This window comes from Myotis myotis, unplaced genomic scaffold, assembly GCF_014108235.1.
Source record: "Myotis myotis isolate mMyoMyo1 unplaced genomic scaffold, mMyoMyo1.p scaffold_m19_p_6, whole genome shotgun sequence".
Classification (NCBI taxonomy): Eukaryota; Metazoa; Chordata; class Mammalia; order Chiroptera; family Vespertilionidae; genus Myotis; species Myotis myotis.
The window spans coordinates 75,210,059-75,232,358 of record NW_023416368.1 but is presented as its reverse complement, the minus strand read 5'-3'; the positions used below and the strand labels follow the sequence as shown (position 1 = coordinate 75,232,358).

At 40.1% G+C, this 22,300-nt stretch overlaps 1 protein-coding gene across 3 annotated transcripts in view; it reads left to right on the top strand.

Moving 5' to 3' along the window:
- MSRA (methionine sulfoxide reductase A) overlaps positions 1-22,300 on the top strand; it is a 400,173-nt gene that overhangs the window by 9,694 nt on the left and 368,179 nt on the right. The gene's annotated exons all lie outside the window — the stretch shown is intronic.

Below are 22,300 nucleotides of genomic sequence, written 5' to 3'. Positions count from 1 at the left end.
TCAATAAATATAGACTATTTCTGGGTGTGTCTGTGAAGGGTGGATTGACGAAGACAGTGAAGCATGGTGGCAGCCATGCTTGGTGGGAATTGCTGTTTAATATTTTAACCCTGCTGACTTGGCTTCTGGCATTATTTGCTTGCTAAAATAATAGAAAAGTTATTTTGATTTTCTGAATTATATAAATCATCCCATTCAATTGAATACCCTATTGATTGTAATTTGAGTACCCCATTGGTTGTGGTCATACTGGTTTTAGAAAACACATTCCTCTGTACCTGGAGGCCAGGACTGCACAATTCCTCTAAATGCCTCAGTGGCTCCAGATAATGTGTTTCCATTGCTCAGTGGTCCCAAGCCCCTTGGGCTCCAGGTAATGCATTCCTGTTGACTCAGTGGTCCCAAGACCCGAAACTATAATTAATATTGGTAGATAACTAATCGGCTCAATTTAGCTTCTGTAACAAACTGCTTTTTTGCAAACCAGGTTCCTCATTCCAAACCCCGAGATGTAATCAATACCTTTGTGATTTTTGCCTATATAAATCTGGTGTTGGGGCTATGTAAGGACTACGAGATTTGGAGAGCAAAATGCCCCCTTGTAGTCCCCGATTTGAAATAAATGTTACTCCTTAATTTGACTTCTTGAGGCGTCCTTGTGTGATTCGCGGGGTACATTACAACAACAGGAAAGGTAGGTGTTTGGTGTGATTGACCCACATCCCGCATGGTTCAGGGTTTGGGCTCTGGAAGAGGGGCCGCGCAAAATTGACAGAGACGAGACAAGAAATAATAATTTGCAAGTTGGGGGGCCAGGCAGGAGCCCAAAGCAAGAGGAAGGACTCTTGTGCTCAGGCCTTGCCATCCTTTTATTCAGTTTGGAATACACGTATGGCCCTTAGGCAGGCAATTTCCAGTAACAGACAGACTATCTTATCAGTAAGGATTTACATGACTATCTGGCTGGGAAGTTGCTTCAGCTACCATTGTCTTCACTAAACAGTTGGTGTATAGCTCTGACCTTTGCCAGGGCTCAAGGGTCACCAGCATTCCAGGCTCCTTGTCCATACCTCTCTGCTAGTGAAGACAGTAGGCGGCTTCCCACAGTTTGGGGCCTGGGGATTGCCACTGTTTGCTGGTTTCCAAGTTACTGGTTTTTCCTTTCATACCAGAATACTTTATGAGCTGGAAAGAATTTTTGCAGCCAAATGGAAATGTATGTGATAAGGAGTGGGCCATATTTGAAGAATGGAGCGTCAGCCTACCCTGTTATATGATGGCAGTCTCTTACCTGCCACTTCCTCTCCTTATAGTTCAGAGCATTAGCCCAGGTTTGGCTGAAAAGAGCTGAGTTTCTGCCATGCTGCCCAGAGCTTTAATTACATCAGATTTCTAGTGGGGCATGGGTTTGTCATCATATGACAGTTCAACCATTTTAACTTGGATCTATCTCCTTATCAAATTTTAAGCCAAGAGATGGTAAGAGGTTGGGAGTTTCTGACAATGGCCTTATCTTTGGATAAGTAGAATTGGCATTTGCTGGGGTTACCCCCTCCTTTGTCCTTTTTTTATTGCTTTTCTCTTTCTACCCTTCTCATGGCTGGCTAGCTTCTTCACTTCCACTCTAGTCAGTGAATAGCTTCTGAAATCTATATCTATTTGCAGATATTTATAGGCTGTGTATGTCCCGCTGTAACCCTAAATTTAGTTCTAAGACCAAACTTACTATTTTCTATACAAAACATTATATACATATTTTAATTCCCCATTTCTGCTAGTGGCATTAATATGCTTCTTTAAAAAAAAATTTTTTTTTTTAAATATGCTTCTAATTCTCCCTAACCCTTAGCTACATTCATCTGTGATCCTTGCCTCTGTATTTACTGTCTTTTTCCCAAAAGTCTTGATTGTTTTTGCCCTCTATTAGTCAGAATTCTCCAGAGGAACAGAACCAATAGAATATATGTAGATTTATAGAAAGAGATTTATTATGAAGGATTGGCCCATATAGTATTAGAGGCTGAGAAGTCCAAGATCTGCCATCTGTAAGCTCGAGGCCCAGGAAAGCTGGTGGTGTGATTCCTGTGCTACCTTGAAGGTAGCTAATGACTTAAGTCCCAGTCTGAGTCCTAAGGCCCGAGAAATAGGAGTGTCTAAGGGCAGGAGAAGATGGCTGTTCCAGCCCCCGAGAGTAAATTCATTCTTCATGCACCTTTTTGTTCTAATCTTATCAGGTTGGATGAGGTTCCCCAACATTAGTGGGAGCCAAGTTCTTTATTTAGTGAACTTATTCAAATGCTAATCCATTCCAGAAACACTTTCACAGGCACAGCTAGAAGTAATGTATTATCTGGACATCCTTTAGTCCAATCAGGTTGATACACAAAATTAACCACCACACTTTCCTTGGTCTAGTCCTCGTTTTCCCCAGTCTGTTGTGAGCACCACTCTCAGATGTCTGTTTAAAACTCAGATTTCCTTCTGTCTCTGCTTAGGAAATAGTGGTAATTCTGTGTGGCCTGTGCGATGACACTGTTCATCCTGGAGTTGGAAACTTTCTGTAACTTGCTGCTGATGTCAGTGTTCCAGGTCTCTGCTTCCACTCCTGAGGCTTACTCCTGCTCTTAGCTCTTCCCCCCAGGATGCTTGCTGTCCTCCTCAGAGCCCATTTAAACGTCCTGGGCTAAATATTTTGAGGCTAAACTCAGCTCTTCCCCTTCCACGCTGCCTTTAGGGACGGTTTCAGCTTAGATTGTTCTCAGGGTTGGAGATGGAGCTAGGGTTTTGGGGCCCTGTTTTACACTTTCATCCCAATGTGTCTCCTTAGGGAGGTGAAGGATGAGTTGCTTTAATATATTTGGAGTTCAGTGATTGCTATTTTTCTCCTTTGTTTCCTGAACTTCTGGCCTAGTTACAGTGCCCAATTGGCATGGCCAGAGTTTCTGGATTCCAATGGCTAAGTGGCTTGGTCTTCAGGTAACTTCCTTTGGATGTCCTGTCATAATGTTCTTCCCATTTGGTGAGATACTTCACTGCTTTGACTCAAATACAAACTGAGGCATATTAAAAATTTAAGATCTTAATAGGACAGAAATGTATTAGAATTGGGCAGCATCCAGTCTAGTAGATAGAAATGAGTTCTGAGCAGCTGTACAAAATGAAAGACTTTTCTAGGAAGAAAGGAGTGAGAATGAGTAAGTTACAGTATACTAGGAGAAAAAGCGGGTTGGTTACCTCAAGGTTAGCTCCCTCCCAGCGGTTCTCAACCTGTGGGTCGCAAACAATGAAAATACATCCTGCATATCAGGTATTTACATTACGATTCATAACAGTAGCAAAATTACAGTTATGAAGTAGCAACGAAAACAATTTTATGGTTGGGGGTCACCGCAACGTGAGGAACTGTATTAAAGGGTCGTGGCATTAGGAAGGTTGAGAACCACTGCTTAGGAACTATCAGGTAGATTACCTGATAGTAATCTAGGGGTCTATCAGGCAGATTACTGAACTATTGCTGATCACGTACTAGTAATTCCTGATTGACTGGTTTAAGATTTCACTCTGGGACAGCCAAAACTGTAACTAAATGAAGTCTTGGTTGGTTTGGTGATGTTGGGATTGGCTTAGACTACTCTATTTTGGGCTTGGTGTGTGTGTGTGTGTGTGTGTGTGTGTGGTTATGCCAAATGCTTGATTTTATCTTGAGCAGGAATTGTCATATTGTATGGGTCAGCTGGGACCTCTTCTATAAACTGGATTGCTTATAAAAGGTTGAATAAGGTTATTGCCCTTCACAAAGGAGGACATAGTTCCTATATTTTGTTAGGACTTTTGTATCATTTCACGTGAGCATACCTGTGGTGTTTCTCAGCATGGTATATTTCTGATCCACCAGCTTGTTGAATAAGTATATTAAATTTACATTATAGTACAGCTAAGACCGGTAATAGTTGAAACTGGAAGAAATGCAGAGTTATGGTATGTTTTGATGAATGTATGTATCATTACATTAAGAAGAAGAATAAAATTTAGAGACATTGAATGTCTTCCTAGAGGTTGGATATAAAATAAACTCTTTTGAAGATGTTGCCATGGTAAGATGAATTTTCCTCTGTAACTTTTCCATGTTTTACCTTTGATTTTTTTTAAAATTTGTAGTTTATAGTTAAGTAATTTATAGTTTGCTTGGGTCAAATACAGTATGAAAAACTAAAAAGCACTGTTCACATAAGGCCAAAAATGATTCTTTGGCCAACTGAAAAAAATTTGATATTTTAACAGATTTTTACCCAAAAGGCAAGAGTCATGAGAATGAAATACTATGAGGGAATTCATAGCTTTCCAGCTGGAGAAAATGAAACCTCAAGTAAAAAATCTTGAATGTGCTGTAGTTAGCAGATAAAAAGAAAACCGTGTTAGAGTTTGCAGAATGGAGTAGCCAGCTGTCAAACGGAGCCCCCGAGAAAACACTACATTGCTGAAAACCTCCATTTCCTTATCTCTTCTTAAGAACTAATTCATAAAGAGCTATGTCATCTTGCAGTAAGCTCTCTGCAGCTACTCCTGCTGGTCCCTGGAGTTCCTCGCTAACCACTTAGCATTCCTCGCACACTGAGATGTGTGCACTGGCATGAAGCGCCGTTCAGAGCTCCTGCTCCCACACAGGACTGCACTGGGCCTGATAACAGGCGAGCTCAGGCAGAGTCTGTCTCTGGTTACTGGGGAGCCACATCCCTCCAAGAGTAGAAACTGCACCCAACTGCCTCTGAATGTAAGAGGTTCGAGGAGCCCCTTGCAGATAACTTTTGGTTTAAGAAGTTAAAAACATTTTATTTTCTTATGCTTATACTGTGAAATTCTGTGGGTTAATAAAGTGGAATAAAAGGGAATAATTATTTTCTGGTGAAAATCAGGAGTTGGATGAATAAGATGATGTATGTTTGCTACAGTAGCTTTTGGGAAACACATATCCAATTTAAGGAATAAGCTACATACATTTAAATATGAATAACCAGGGATAAGTACAAACCAAGAGGTTTCATTTGAGTTCATTAAAAACCCACCATTTTTTTTTTTTTTTTTTTTTTTCAGAATAAGGAGATTCATTAAAGAGCTAAAGCCTAGGCTTAACTTTATGGATATGTTGGCTCTGGAAGAGCAAGTTCCAAAGTCTTTCTTTTAGTTTGTCTTTTTTGGGGGGAGGAGGGAGTTAGGGTTCTTCCTGTCTCTTGATAGCATAAGATGGTTGCAAACTCGTAATCACCCTGCATTTGCATATTCAGTTGACCAAGACCTAGACCAGGAGTGGGCAACCTTTTTGTGAGTGTGTGCCAAACCCAGCAAAATCTCTGACTCAAAATTCTTCTGCGTGCCAACTCTAATTTTTTGAGAACATGTTACTCCTACTTGATATCGCTTAAGGTGTACGTATGTGAAGAAACTTGAAGAAATAATAAAATCCATTCGAGCGACAAAAACACAGTATATGATGATGAAAAATACATTTATTTTTTAATGTATACATGTACACTGATAGTCCGACAGAAAACCTTATGACTCTGTTTGATATTATCAGTGGGACTTTTGCTGCTGCATCACTGATGACAGAGATTTTACATCAGGTTTATATTTCGTGACCTTCAGAGATAGGCACGAGCTACTACTTTCATCCGTCAGGCTACTCCTATTATGAGACTTAACAAAATTCATCACTGAGAACAAAGATTCACAAGCGTATGTGGATGGAACCAAAACACTGGTCGGCTCTAGGAAGGCAGGGAGAGTTAAGGCAGAGGCATAGAAATTGCTCTTCCCCTCTCTCGTCAATCCATGTCTATGGTCTTTAAGATAACTTGTTATGTAAAATTATTTATTTATCTAAGATGCATCTACACTGAATTTATCTGAAAAATAAAAAAGTCGATATTAAAAAATTTGTAAATGGAAGATTATAAGAGAGGGTTTCGTGTGCCAACAAAAGTTACTGGCGTGCCATGTTTGGCACACGTGCCAGGGGTTACCCACCCCTGACCTATACCCTGAGTTGTTTCCTGGTGCCCGCCTCCAAAGAAAGCAGAGTATGGATGTGTGTAGATCTGGCTTACTTCCAAAGGCCTTTCCTACTCTGACATGTCTGTATTTCTATCAGCAGTAGTATTTTGGGTAGTTTTTAGCCTTATAACTACTGTTAACTCCTTACCTTGACTCAACCTGACAAATTACTTGCATTGCATTTACTTCATAGCCTGAACCTTCTTTCTTACCCGGATTCCCTGACTTTTACTGTTGTCTGCATTGCTGTTTCAGAATGTTTGCATGATGTCAGATACACGGCTTTAGTAATCGCTAAAGGGTCCAGTGGAGTGCTGCAATCTAAACTTGAGGACTCTTTACACTACTTTTTTTTAAATTTTTTTTTTTTTTTTATCATATTTTGTTTTTCTAAGGGAGTTTTAAAGACTTTAGCTTTGACAAGTTTGTTGCTTTGGTGGAAGATGAGGAGCTGGATAAGCGATGGGCTGAGTCCTTAAGTTGGAAATAAGTAAATATGCTTGTTTGAACACTGCAAGGAAAACAAACCATTGTGGTTTTGTGCTTATTGAATATTAATAGGTGGAGAAATTATGTCCTGCATCTCTACATACACATTTTGTTTTGCTTGCTAGATTGACTCTCTCTAGAACATGCCTTTACTTATAAAACCTCTTTTCTTCTCTTTGCTCGCTTCCTTTTAGTTAGCCCTCCTCACTCAGTGATGTCTTCTCTTACTCTCCAACCCATTTTGACCCTCCTCTCTTATAAATTTGTAGCATGTCTTTTCTTTACTACTCATTTGGCATGCAAGCATATTGTTTGAAGACATTTGTATTGTTATCTTATTATCGTTTAGACTTATAGTAGTGATTTAACTTTAATATATGTATATATTTTCTCTATAACTGCATTTCAAGTTTAGTGAGGGTTTATTTACTTATTTGTATCCCTCATGCCTATGTATATTTATGTTATATAATAATTATTTGTTAAGTGAATGAAAAAATATTGAGCTTATACTGTGTCATATTATGTTTGGAAGTTGTCAGCTCAATAAAATGCTTTTAGTATGGTGCAGGTCAATAGGTATTAATATTAATGAATCTTAAATGGATATTCTGTTTTTATCGTACCTTCCAGCACAAACTGTCCATTTTTAGAAATTTGTTTATGACTGCTTGTGTGAGCCCAGTGGCTGACTTTCCAAATATGTAGTTATTAGAGGAGATCTGAGCTCTTAGCTGCTCTATTACCATATGTGTTTAATATTTATGGCAGTCTTTCTACAAATATGTAAAAATGTTGGTGAGTGAAGGAAATGGTTCCCAGTGTGGCAGAAGAAAATATCTTAAAAAGATCCGCAGTTATCTGTAGTTTCCCCAAGGTTGTGTTTACATAAAAAAAAGACATTGTTTTATGTTCTAGAATCAAGAGATGATTTTATGATTTAACAAGTTCCACCAAGAACTTTTGTAAGGTTATCAGTGCCAGCATAACTACTGCAGAGATCACATAGCATATTAGTCTCTGGATTTATTGAGTTTGCTGCATTCCTTTAGTATCATTCATATTTTTCTCCCGAGGGTACCGCTTTCCTCTCTTGACTTAATAACAAGATATGGAAACTCATTTGTGCTGCAGTGTATGATGCTGGGAAATGAATGCCTGGTTATTATCTCTCTCTACAGGACCTTTCAAGACCATAGGTAGATGTTTGCCACCTCAATATAAATAGGTAGCGTTCAGATTTGTATTCTCTAGTGAGGGACAAGTTGCTTTGGTGGAAAGCAGAGGCGTTTCATGCCCGGACCGTGACTCTGAACTTCACTTCATATGCTTACCAGCTGCGTGACCTTGAACGGATTTGCTTGGGTTTTTTCATTTGTAAAACGGAAACAGTGGCACCTGCCTCAAATGGCTGTTTCTGGGAACAGATGAGATAATGGAGAGAGCGCCTAGCATGATACCCGGCTCCTGGCAGATGCGCAGAATGTTTCTTTTGCAGTATGATGTGTCCAATGGGGGCGTTTAGGGGACAGCTTACTGCTGTGTGTTGTCTAAATTTTTTCACTTTTATGTTTAATTCTTTGAAGGCTTTGGGATGTAAGCCCAAGCAGTTTTTGTCAAGAACCGCAGCATAGGAAATTAAATGCACAAAATAGTTTTTTGATTTAGAACTGATTTACAAAGCCAACATGGGAAAAATTAACTTTTTCGTAACTGTTTTTTTTTTGGCGGGGGAGAGGGGAAGAGGTGAATGGAATGAAGATGTCTCTGCAGTTTCAAAACTTCCTTTTTGTTCCTCCCCTCCCCCGTCTCTCTCTCTCCTCTTCATCTTCCTCCTCCTCCTCCTATTTCCCACTTTTCCTCCCCTTCTCAGCCAACTTAATATCACATGTAATAAGCCACATTGGAGACAAGAGTGGAAGCTGAAGTATGAGAGGTTATGTGTATGGGCAGTTTGTGCAGGCACATGCTCACATACAGACCGGGCACTTGTGTGCTAGAGATGGGTGGGTGCTGTGTGCTCACCGGGGATTGTCTGGGAGCTGCTTCAGCCCCATTCCCATGGCTCCTGCAAGAGCCTGACTTTCTATTGTGACTGCCTCCGGCATTGCGGCATTACCATTACCTGAATTGGGATCTGACCCTTCTGGGTCAAGTGTCCCTCCCAGGGCTTGGGGCCTCTTTGGAGACAGGAGCTGTGACTGGAGCTGACAGGACCTGTAGCTGCTCTGGAGTTGCTTCTCTGGAGGTCTGTTTTCACCAGGAGAGAAGGAAGGTCCACCCTCAAGAAGGCAGAGGTGGTAGAGTCCTGGTTGCATTCAGGTTCTCACTGTTTGCTTTGAGACCTAAGTACCTTCCTGCCCTCCCTGCAGCTTCAGTTTCATTCCTATTTCCCTGAAATCCTTGAAACAAAAACCAATTTCTCCGTGTGTGTCTCTGTGTCTCTTTCCATCCCTGGTCTTTCTTCTCTCTCTTCACTCCCTCTCTACCCTCCCAGTTCAAGTTGGATTTTGTCACTTGTAACCAAAGGTGGCTTCCTTTCTTACCTTGAATCTGGATTTGGCTTTAATGGAAAATAAATGGAAATTGCCTGTTTCAAGCCAGTGATCTCTAACTAGCTTTCCACAAGAACCACATTTAGAAGGCTGTGCCAGATAGAACTACAGGCATAGACATCCAGTTTTCACCCATCACTGGTGGGGATTCCTGCCTGCTTGCATTGCCAGGAAGCCCACCCCATGACAGTGCCCTGGAGGCTGTGGATTTGCTTCTCCAGGGCCTCGCCCATGAGCGTTTTCCTCCAAGCACATGATACGTAAACATTTAGGTTGCAAGAACCAGGAGAGTGGTAGAACCTGGTTCAGCAATATGATGTGACACTTATGTTTCTTTGTTCTAGCAAAATAAAGCTCTCTATTAAAGTATCGTCACCAATGATAGCATTCCTCACTAGAAGTGATAACATTTATAGATATGCAAGCTCCTGGTATAAACTAACAGCTTTGTTATTAAACCCAACTATTATCAAGTGTTACATCGTAAAAGCTTGCCCCTTTTTTCCCTACTTCGAGGTACATTTTTACTAGTCTTCTGTATTTGGCATTTCAGAAGTTAATAATCACAGGGTTCATGGCCTATGTCAGTGATGGTGAACCTTCTGAGCTTGGCGTGTCAGCATTTTGAAAAACCCTAATTTAACTCTGGTGCCGTGTCACCTATAGAAATTTTTTGATATTTGCAACCATAGTAAAACAAAGACTTATATTTTTGATATTTATTTTATATATTTAAATGCCATTTAACAAAGAAAAATAAACCAAAAAAATGAGTTCTCATGTCACCTCTGACACGCGCCAAAGGTTCGCCAAAACTGGCCTATGTAGCAGACCCCATAAGCCACTTAGAACTTTGTCCCTATAGCCAGTCTTGTTAAGCTCAGCAAAACCAAGGTGAGAAGCCACTAAGCCACTATGGACTGTGGAATGACTGCTGAGTGTGGCCTGGCCAGTTTTGGGTTTGGCTGTGCTACTGATTTGCTGTGCAACTTTGTGCAATTCACTTACCTTCTCTGGCTGCCCTTGAATTTATATTAAAAGTGCTTAAACGCAAAGTCCCTGGAGGCTCTTTTTCCATTCACACAATGATTTTAAGTGCTTTCTTTGTATTATGCTTAAAACTTCCTCTATTCCCTTCAGAATTAATCTTCTTTCCTCAGAAGCTTATGAACTCTAACTCTAAGCCCTGCATCTTTCTTGCATGGTCACACTTGCTTTTATTTCTTTTTTCTTTTCTTCTTTTCTTCTTTTTTCCACTTGAAAAGGCAGAGAAAGAGAAAGAAAATGGAGGCGTGCAGCATGGTTGCAATACAGTTGCCACTTTTCCTGGTAGTCTCTTTCTCAATCTGGAGAAAGTTACTTTGGCAACCATGAATCCATCTCCCTGCCTCTGAACTAACTTTATCTTTCCTCATTATTATTTCATTTCCGTGGGATGACTTCTTACAGTTTTTTAAAATCGGATTTTCTTCTTGAAATTTCTTAGAGACCAACTTCTTTTTCTATATCTAAAAATTGGAAAGTACAGTTGAAGCAAACCCACAGGCAATTTAGAAGTAGGACCATGCTGTGGTGTCCTCAGCGAGCAAAGTCCTTTCCACATGGGCTACACGGGAGCCTCCTTTTTCTTTGCAGTCTCTTGGTTCTGCATCAGCCTACAACTCTGTCTGTCGCCTAAAGGTGAAAGTTGTCTACAGCTTTCCCTTCCAAAGACTAGTCTCCCCCTATTACTGTGCACCAGGTCTTCAACAGTGGCCATGTAGCCAGTCCTAGTCCTGTAAACTGTCAGTCTAGAAAGAAATAGTGAACGGAACGCAGAGGCAGGTTGAGATGGCATGCTGGGGCAATGCTGGGGCAAGATGTCACAACACAGATTACAGCAGAAGTAGTGCTGGGGAGGGCTAGGGGCAGAAACCAGGTTGGCACAGCAGGCTGGGGCAGACCCAGTCGGGGCTGCACACAAGATCCAGTCTGAAGGCAATCCCAGATCACTGCCAGGAAGGGGGCGACCAGGAAGCATCATGTGAGAACTAGTAAAACACATGGCCAGTGTTGGTGAGGCCATGTGGACTCATCTGGCACTCCTTTGGTGGTCTGAACCTAGCACAGCTGACCTCCTGTTCTTGGCTGAAACCTCAGTTCCAAACTGTGGAAGTCCAAAGCCAAGCCATCCTTAAGATTTATCTAAATTGTGTGTGTATCTGTGTGTGTGTGTGTGTGTGTGTGTGATGCCTATGTTTTCTTGGTTACCTTTGCCTCTAGGTTCCTGTGCTGCAGATACTATCTCTTTTTCACACTGCATTGACTCCTTTACCATTATATTTACCATAACATGAGTGAGAATGTTCTAGATTTAACTGAAGATTGGGGCAGGAGTGATGGAGGAGGGACTGCCTGCATATGGTACAAAAAGAGGTGAAACTCCTTCCTCAGATACTCCTGGTCCCAAGCACCTTTTGGCCACCCTTCCGTTCATGCTTTCTCCCAGGCCCTTCCCAACATGCAGGACAAACAAGGCCTTGCACCTCTCAGACTGCACTCACCTGCCACCCTCCTCTTCCTCCTTTCTAAGAAAATTAAAATCTTTTCTCACATAGAATGGATCCAGACTTCTTGTTGACATGGGTTCTAGCTGATATCTATGCTCTAAGGCAGAGGTTCTCAACCTGTGGGTTGAGACCCCTTTGGCGGTCGAAAGACCCTTTCACAGGAGTCGCCTAAGACCATCCTGCATATCAGATATTTACATTACGATTCATAACAATAGCAACATTACAGTTATGAAGTAGCAACGAAAATAATTTTATGGTTGTGTCACAACATGAGGAACTGTATTTAAAGGGTCAGAAGGTTGAGAACCACTGCACTAAGGGGTATTTGTGCCTCCCTTAGTCTTGTCACATGTATACATTTTATCTCCCCACCTCCACTAGGCACTAACATCTTTGAAGGCAAAGACTATTTATGCTTCATTATCTTATTCCTGGAGCAGCTACCTTTGAACATTATATAACAGTTATTCAGTACATAGCTACCGAACAAATAGATGTGCTCAGTGTGATACTAATGATTAAAAGAGTTAATAATTTCTTCTCTTAAGTTTATAGTTTAGTTAGGAAGACAAAAATAACACAGATGAGAATAATTGAGCCATGAACTTGTGGCCTTGAACAAAGGGGTGAATTTCTGAAGAATTTGGAAACACTTAACTTTATATTCTTTGTTGTGTATGTAGCATTTAAATAAAACTTGGGCACCTATCCAACTTATCATTAATTCAGATACATTTTTTTTCTAGATTAAAAACAAAAATATAAAGGCATATTTCCAGAGATTTTAAAAAGGATATCAAAGATTATAAATTTCATTTTAGTATTAGCAAGTGACAATCTAATTTTAATACGTTATTTTGAACTCAGTACATCTAAAACTCAGTTTAGTTTTGTTTTCTGGCTAATTTATTTTAACAGGGAGACATTCCTATGGAGGTTTTAGGATAAAATATTATTTTTGGATGTGTGACACATTTGTATTTTTAAAATCTCATGGGTATTTTAAAGGGAAATCTAATTCACCTGATTTTTATCTAAATATAATTTACTCACAATAATGGAGAAATATTTGATATCCAGAGGAATCTATTGATGCTCTTAAAGCTTTTCTCCTGGGAAATAAGACATCCCATTTTCTAAGAGTAAATCACAAACCTACAATGTCTACTTGTTCTGCTTATTTAAGGAAGCCTGAGTTAAGCATCAGATTGGGCAGTCCAGAGCAGTTTTTTTGTTTTTAATTTTTGAGACTTTCTTTTAAAAGCATGCATAGGACATTTTCTTTGAGAGGGTTTTCTTTTTTTCCTTATTCTGACAGTTTTATCTGTTATCCTATTTTCCCCCCAAACAACAATTTAGGAAGATTTCAGGTAATAAAACAATTTTGATGTTTGTGGATTAATGGTGTCTGTATTCAAGATGTTTCAGACCTGTCAGAAGCTTGGGAATGACATTTGAATGTGTTTCTAAATTTTAAAACACCTTCTATGACAGTGATGGCGAACCTTTTGAGCTCGGCGTGTCAGCATTTTGAAAAACCCTAACTTAACTCTGGTGCCGTGTCACATATAGAAATTTTTTGGATATTTGCAACCATAGTAAAACAAAGACTTATATTTTTGATATTTATTTTACATATTTAAATGCCATTTAACAAAGAAAAATCAACCAAAAAATGAGTTCGCGTGTCACCTCTGACATGCGTGTCATAAGTTCACCATCACTGTTCTATGAGAATTAGATACCAGTCCTAAGTGAATATTTTGAATTTAAAAGAGGAGGATTAGGCCAAGGTAAAGCCAAATTTTGTACTCTTAAAAGACCTAAAGTCCATTTCCAAATAAAAAAATAGGTCATGATATTAATATTTTGTTTTGGAAGTGAAATGTGAAAGAAGTTGGGCATTATCAGATTCTAAGAGGATCTTGGGTGGCCACCCAGGAATGGAGCATCTCTGACTTCTCTCCGGGCTCCTCCCCACTTCCGGACCTAAGTCTTCCGGCCCCATAAGGACAGTGTTGTTCCCAGCCCTTCTCTTCAGGGGTAGGCTTCTCATCTCTGACTTATCTTGTTCCTTCAGGTTCCCCTTCTCCACTGGAAGCCAGCTGGCTGGAAGTCTGGGCAGGGGCCCAGCAATTGCTCCACAGCCCTTTGCTGCCCTCTGCTGCCTGCAGCAAATGGCTCTCAACCCTCCAGGCCCAGCTGGCCCCATAGGATGTGATTCCAATAGTTTCTCTGCTCCTTCCTTTAGTTCAGCAAATAGTTTACAACCTGATAAATCTTCCTGAAAGATCATTTCACATGAGAAGCAGCTCGATTGCAGCAGTTAGGAGGCAGACTGCCTGGGTTCTGTTCCAGCTCTGCCATTTATGAACTGTATGATCTTGGGCAGGTTAGTTGAATTCTGTATGCCTCAGTTTCCTAGCCTAAAAAATGGGTTGATAATATCCTTATGAGAAAGATATTATTATTATTATCAGGATTAAATGAAATAAAATGAGAAGTGTTTAGAACAATGTCTGGCACATAGTAAGTACTAAATAAATATTAGTTATTCTACTTATCACCCTCCCTTTTAGTAATTTGTGCTTTTTTATTGCATACTAGCTATTGATGGACCATATATTGTTTATCCATTCACCATGTGGTGGGTTTTGGGATTGTTTCCAGTTTTTGTCTATTAAGGATAATTCTTTGATGAAAGTTCTTTTGCAAGTCTTTGTGTGGACATGTATTTTCTCACAGGTAGACTGAGGGATGGAAATTTATGGCTTCTATGGTAAGTATAAGTTGAACTTTTAAAGAAACTACCAAACTGTTTACAGTTTTACATTCCCACCAGCAATTTATGAGGGTTTCAGTTTGTAGCATCCTCGCCAACACTTGATATTATCTCTTTTCTTTCTAGTAGGTGATGAGGGATGAATCAAAGATGCCTCTTGGATTTTCAGGTTGAGCAATGGAGTGTTTAGTGCTACCATTTAATGGAGGCTGAAAGAAGAATGGGTTTTTTTTTTGAGAAAAATAAAAAGTTTGGGTTTGGCAAACTTGAATTTGAGGTACCTATTAACCATTCAGAGGGATTGTTAAATAGATACTAGTATTGGGATGTCTGGGCCATCTGTATTCTTTCCATCTTCCTGAATTCATTAAATAATGGAATGTGGAATAACTACTTCAATTTTCTGTTCTCTGGATATATGTCCGATGGTCTGGAAAAATCACCTAACTTCTTTTTTTTTTTTAATCTTTATTGTTCAGGTTATTACAGATGCTCCTCTTTTTTTCCCCCATTGCTCCCCTCCACCCGGTCCCCACTCCAGGCCTCCCTCCCCGCCCTGCCCCACTGACCTTGTCCATAGGTGTGAGCTCTTTGTCCAATCTCTTCCCGCATCCTCCACAACCCCTTCCCCCTGAGAATTGTCAGTCTGCTCCCTTTCCATGCCCCTGATTCTGTTACATTCACCAGTCTGTGCTGTTCATCAGGTTTTTTTATTCATTTGCTTTTTAGGTTCACTTGTTGATGGATATGTATTTGTTGTCACTTTGTTGTTCATAATTTTTATCTTTACCTTTTTCTTCTTCTTCCTCGTCGTAAAGAATACCCTTCAGCATTTCATATAATACTGGTTTGGTGGTGATGAACTCCTTTAGCTTTTTCTTGTCTGTGAAGCTCTTTATCTGACCTTCAATTCTACATGATAGCTTTGCTGGGTAGAGTAATCTTGGTTGTAGGTTCTTGCTATTCATCACTTTGAATATTTCTTGCCACTCCCTCTGGCCTGCTTAGTTTCTGTTGAGAAATCAGCTGACAGTTGTATGGGTACTTCCTTGTAAGTAACTAACTGTTTTTCTGTTGCTGCTTTTAAGATTCTCTCTTTGTCTTTTGCCCTTGGCATTTTAATTATGATGTGTTTTGGTGTGGTCCTCTTTGGATTCCTCTTGTTTGGGATTCTCTGCGCTTCCTGGACTTGTAAGTCTATTTCTTTCACCAGGTAGGGGAAGTTTTCTGTCATTTATTTCTTCAAATAGGTTTTCAATATCTTGCTCTCTCTCTTGTTCTGGCACCCCCATAATTCGGATGTTGGTAGGCTTGAAGTTGTCCTAGAGGCTCCTTACACTATCTTCATATTTTTGGATTCCTTTTTCTTTTTGCTCTTCCGGTTGGGTGTTTTTTGCTTCCTTGTATTTCAAATCTTTGACTTGATTCTTGGGATTCTCTAGTCTGCTGTCGGATCTCTGTATATTATTCTTTATTTCAGTAAGTGTATGCTTAATTTATGATTGGTCCTTTTTCATATCCTTGAGGGTCTCACTACATTTCTCAGAGGTTTCTAGAAGATTCTTGAGTAACCTTATAACCATGATTTTGAACTCTATATCCAGTATTTTGCTTTCCTCCGTTTCTTTCCTTTGTGACTTGTTTCTTTGTCTCCTCATTTTGGCTGCTTCCCTGTGTTTGTTTCTATGTACTGGATAGCTGCTAAGCCTCCTTGAGTTGATAGAGTGGCCTTGTGTGGTAGGTGTCCTATAGGGCCCAGTGGCTCAGCCTCCCCAGTCACCTGAGGTGGATTCTCTTGGTGCACCCCTTTGTGGGCTGTGTGCACAGTATTGTTGTAGTTAACCCTTGATTGCTGTTTGTATCACTGGGAGGAATTGAGCTCCAGGCCAATTGGCTGTGATGACCAGCTGTGTCTACACTGGAAGATCTGTTGCACAGGAGACTTCCTTATGGGGCAGGACTTGCTTCAGTGGGGCTTTGGTGCTCACTGAGTCTGCCCTTTGAGTGTGTCTCTTATGGATGTGAAGAGTTGTAATCTGGTATGATCTCACTCTGATCACTGGGTACACTGGCTCTTGGATCTCCAAGGAGGTGCAAGGCCAGCCACTGTCTGGGGCCGCCCAGCAGGAGCTACAGAGACATCTGCAGATTCCTCCTCTTTGTATGGGATTTGGAAGTGCCCAGACGAGGCCCATCTGTGAAGCAAGGCAGGCTGCTGCTGTCAGGCCTTGGGCCTTCTTTTGGAAGCTCTGGGGCTCTTTGACCCAGCTGCAGTTTGACAGGTTTTAGGCAGAGAAAGGACAGGCCATTCATATGCAAGCCGATGCACACAGCTTGGGTGGGGTTGTAAATTGGGTGGGGTCTCTGGGAATCACCAGGGTGGAGCAAACAGCAGTGGCTACCAGTCAGCCTTGCACAGGAGAGGTCCCTGGTCTTCACGTCCTGCGCCCTGTACAGGAACAATGATCGCTGTGAACACCTCTGAGAGAAAGCTGCCCTCGTGTTCCTGTTCCGATGCCAGATAGTCCAGTTTCTCCCTGTATGTGTCTGGGTCCCCCAGAGTCTTGCCCGGAACTGGAGTTCAGAGCAAGCGGGAGCTTGTATCTCCCTCCTGATTAAAAGAGCAGCAGATCCAGGTGCCAGGCCTTTCCATGCCTCTGCACCTCTTACCAGTCTCAATGCGCTTCCTTCACCTCTCTAGTTGTGGAACTTCCACTCAGCCAGCTTTCCCGTGGTTCTGGGTGGTAGTTGTTCTGCCTTTTAGTTGTAATTTTGATGTGGTTGTGAGAGGCAGCAAGTATAGGTGTTTATCTATGCCGCCATCTTGGTTCTTCTCAAAATCACATAACTTCTGATGTCAGTTTCCTCATCTATAAAGTAAGATAATCTGTCTTTCTCCAAACGTTGGCTGAAGAGTGAATGAATTAAAGAATGTGAAAGTGCTTATTATCATGGTTATTATTATTAATGCAAAATTACCTTTTGTTTATGTCATTTGTGTTCATTGTCGCTTCTACCCCATGTTTTTTAACATAAGCAGTTCTCAGCAAATCCCGATTTAATAAATAAATGAATGCAGATAATGACTAGTGTGTAATGATGGAGAAGAGAGAGGAGAAGGAGGAAAGAGTAGGTATAATTTGAATTGGCCATCATAATGCCACATTTGAACTTTATGGAAAGGCAATTTATCTTTTATGTTATGATACCAGGAAGAAGCATGGAAAAGTCAGGATTCAGGGAAATATTTAGATAATAACACTTATCACATAAAGCTTAGTAATTTGTAAGTGTCTTAGATATCTTCACACTAGACTTTAAGCTTCTTGAGAGCTGGGGCGATTTCTAATGTGCCTCTGGGTTTCCAACAGCCTTTGCTTACTGCTTTAAACATAATACGAACACAGCAAATATGTGTAAACGAATACATATACTTTTAAACTTCTCTCTTTATTCTAATTAATGTTGACAAGCATTTGACTTTTGGTTGGTTGGTAGATGACTCTTCAGCAGGTTATTTCCTTCCTGTGACCTTAAGATGTCATGGTCAGGCTCTTAACGTAGCTGATGGATGGCTGTAATTGTAATTACTTGTTTATATATATGCTCCGTGATGGCAGGGGCTCCATGTCTCTGGCATAGGCCTGCACATTGTGGTTGTTCAGATCATGCTTGAAAGAATTGTTCTCAGTGGACAGCTGTATTCAAGATGTAATGAATAGTTGGGAAAGAAGACCAGATCTGTTCTCTTTGGGGTTTCAGATTACATATCTAAAGATCTAAATCTAGGGAAGGAAAGAAAGTAGGTAAATGATCAAGTAAACTCTATTCTCCCCCCCCCCCCCATTTTCTGTCTTGTGGACAGGAGAGATATATTCTTGATATATTTAGGGAGTGGATCCTTATTACTGTCATAAATCTTAGATGACAATATTAGCTCATGTAAATATTTTGAGACATCCAGAACCCAAAGTTCATGTTAGATTAGCTCACTAGGGAGTGTTTTCCTTGATTGGCTTAAAACAAAAAGATTTTAAACTGTTTTTTAGAAAAACTTTTTTGCTGTTGAACAAAATCTTGTCTGAACCCCATACATATAATTCATAAAAAAAGTTACTCTAGTTAATGCAAGACTGATGTCCTAGAACCTCACCTGCTTATCATTTCTGTGTCTTCTGTAGATGCCCTATCACATCCAGGGGACCCCAGGGGATTCCCTGGAGGATAGTTTAGAGGAGGTCTGTGCACTTGACCTCCTGTTCTGCCACACTCAGTAGACTTCTGCTGAATTTGTAGAAAGATTTAACCATGCTACCATCTACCACCACTAACTTTTAGGCTATATAAAACTTCTAAGAATCAGTCCTTTCTGATTATACTTTCTTTTTTTTTTTGTTTGTTTTGTTAATCCTCACCTGAAGATATTTCTTCATTGATTTTTAGAGAGAGTGGAAGTCGGGGGGGGGGGGGGGGAGGAGGGAAAACAGAGAGAAACATCATGTGAAAGAGATACATCAATTGATTGCCTCCCGCACACATCCTGACCAGGCTAGGGATGAGCATGCAATCGAGGTACATGCCCTTGACTGGAATCAAACCCATAACCCTTTAGTGGTTCTCAACCTTCCTAATGCCGTGACCCTTTAATACAGTTCCTCATGTTGTGGTGACCCCCAACCATAAAATTATTTTTGTTGCTACTTCATAACTGTAATTTTGCTACTGTTATGAATCGTAATGTAAATATCTGATATGCAGGATGTATTTTCATTGTTTGTGACGCACAGGTTGAGAACTGCTGCTTTAGTCCATAGTCCAACACTCTTATCCACTGAGCAAAAATGTATAGGGATGATTGTACTTTCTATGTGAAGTTAAATAACCTTTTTAGGTTTGGGGCTACTAGTAAATCAGATAAACAGTGCACACTGAGAGGAAAATGCCCCATATTTATGAATGTACCATTGTGAACTTAGAGTCTCATGGTCAGTATCTTTGTGGGAACAGAGTAGTGTCCTGTCTAAGTGAGTGGCTGGGAGAGGAAACCACAGGGAGATGGAGGAGGCAGGGACTGAAGGGTTGAGTCAGATCATGGGTTAGCACAGAGAAGGCCTTCATAGGCCTGCTGGGATCAGGGTACGTGGGAAAAGCAAGGTGAATCATGGGAAGATAAGATTTGCTAATGTAGAGGAGGGTGACTATCAAAATTTTGAATTCAGTTAGGGAGGGAAGGCAGTGTGACTGAGTGTTTCAGAAAGGGCCTGGCAGTCCAGGAGAGCAGGCTGCCTGAGGAGTCAGAACCAAGACAGCAGGCCAGAGGGAGCGGTGTTTTAGTGCAGTCAGGAATCCTGGAGTTGGCTGGGATAGAAGCAAGTCAAAACAGAGTAAGGCATTAGAATGTACTGGGTAGATTCCTGAAGCAGATTTATGGACAAGGCTTTATAGCTCATGTATAGTATTTCCTCTATGTAAGAGGCTTAAAGGGCTTTCGTAGGTTTACCTTGGGAAGTAATCATTCACAACCCTCAAAAATACTGGAGAAAGTGACTGCAACTTTATTTTTATTGAGATATAATTCTCATACCATAAAATTCACCATTTTACAGTATATGATCCAGCAGTTTTAATATATTCACTAGGTTGTGCAACCATCACCACAAATCCCAGAACATTTTCATCTCTGAAAAGAACCTGTAACCTGGGCATGTGCCTGGACCAGGGAATCGAACCTTGACCTCCTGATTCATAGGTCGATGCTCAACCACTGAGCCATGCTGGCTGGGCAATTTTTACTTTTCTTAATGACTTCCCTGGAATTTGCAATACACATTGACAACTGATCAAAATCCACATTCAAATAACACTATGTACCACTTCACAGGTAGTGTGAGTACCTAATAATAACAAAATAATCCTAATTTCTCCCTCTTGTCGCTTGTATCATCATTGTCATTCATTTCACTTATACTAGTATATAAGCATTCATAAGTTTATATCCACACACCATACACACATAAAGCATATAATTGAGTACATTGCTGCTATTTTTTTTTAAATCAGCACAGAAGTCTTTTTTATTTTTGTCCCACTTACATGCCATGAATTCATAGGGAATGGGTTCCAGCAGCTCAGGCTTCTTTCCATTGTTCTCACAAAGTGTGCTTCTCTGGGTGGAGCAGGCTGCCGCTTCCGTTGAACCCAGGTACCTTTCTCTTTGGTTTCCTTCTTTTTCTGATCATTTTCCTTCACACGTTTCAGGAAGCTATCTCGGCTCTTAGAGAGCTCAATATGCTCAATATGTACATTAACTCTCTTGGCAAGAATCTTGCCCTTAACTTGCTTGTTCACAATAATGCCCACTGCATGCTGGGTGACATTGTAGACTTCCAGTGTTGCCATGGTAACATTTGTGGGGCATTCCTTTTTGAACACTGCCCATTCCCTTGATATCCACAATATCACCTTTCTTGTAGATTCGCATGTTTGTGGCCAAAGGAACAACTCCATGCTTTCTAAAAGGCCTAGAGAACATATAACAGGTGCTCTCCTCATTCCCTTTGTGTTAGTCTTTGGCAAATTATTGGAAGATGGTGGTTCTGGCCGAAAGGAAGCTTGCTGCTATTCTTTTGGACAAACTATTATCTGTTAGATCACTTAAAATAAAAAAAGTAAAAACTTTTTAAAAATTAAATTTATTGGGGTGACATTGTTCAACATGATCATATAGGTTTCAGGTGTGGGTTTCTATGTTACAAGATCTGTATATTGCACTGTATTCCCATTACCCAAAGTCAACTCTTCTCCTGTCAAAATATATTAGGACTTACTTCTGCCCCCACCCCCTTCCCTCTGGCAACCACCACTCTGCTGTTAGTGTCCATGAGTTTCAGTTTTATATCCCACATATGAGTGAAATCATATGGTTCTTAGCTTTTTCTGTCTGACTTATTTCACTTAGCATAATATTCTCAAGGTCCATCCATGTTGTTGCAAATGGCAGTATTTCACCCTTCCTTATGGCTGAGTAGTATTCCATTGTGTATATGTTCCACTTCTTCTTTAGCCAGTCCTCTATCACAGGATACTTTCATTGTTTCCCTATCTTGCCCACTGTGAATAGTGCTGCAATGAACACAGGGATGTATATATATCTTTGTGAATACATGATTTCAGGTTTTTCAGTTATATGCCTAGAAGAGAGATTGCTGGGTTCTATGGTAGCTCTATTCTTAATTTAGAAAAATAAAAACTTTTTGTTTTACCTGTACTTATTCCTTCTTCAGTGCTCTTCCTTTCTTTATTCAGATTGAAGTTTCTAATCATGAAAAGATGTTGGGTTTTGTCAATTTTTTTTCTCTCTGTATATTGAGATGAAAAAGTGTTTTCTGTTCTTTATTAATATGGTATATTACATTGATTGTGTTTTATAGTATATGTTGAACCAACCTTGTATTCCTGGGATAAATCCCACTTGATCATGGTTTATAATCCTTTTTATATGTTTCTAGATTCAGGTTGGTAATATTTTGTTTGAAATTTTTGCATCTATATTCACAAGGGATATTGGTTTGTAGTTTTGTTGTAATATCTTTGTCTGATTTCTTTATTGTTTTTCTATTCTCTATTTCATTTATTTTCAGTCTAGTCTTTATTATTTCTTCATTGGTTATTTAGAAGTGTTATTTGATTCTCATATATTTGTGATTATCCTAATTTTTTATGCTGGTATTGATTTCTACTTTTATTCCATCATGGTTGGAAAAATGCTTTGTATGATTTCAATGGTTTTAAATTTATTGAGGCTTGTTTTATGGCCTAACATATTGTCTGCCTGGAGAATGTTCTGTGTACCTTTGAGAATGTGTATTCAA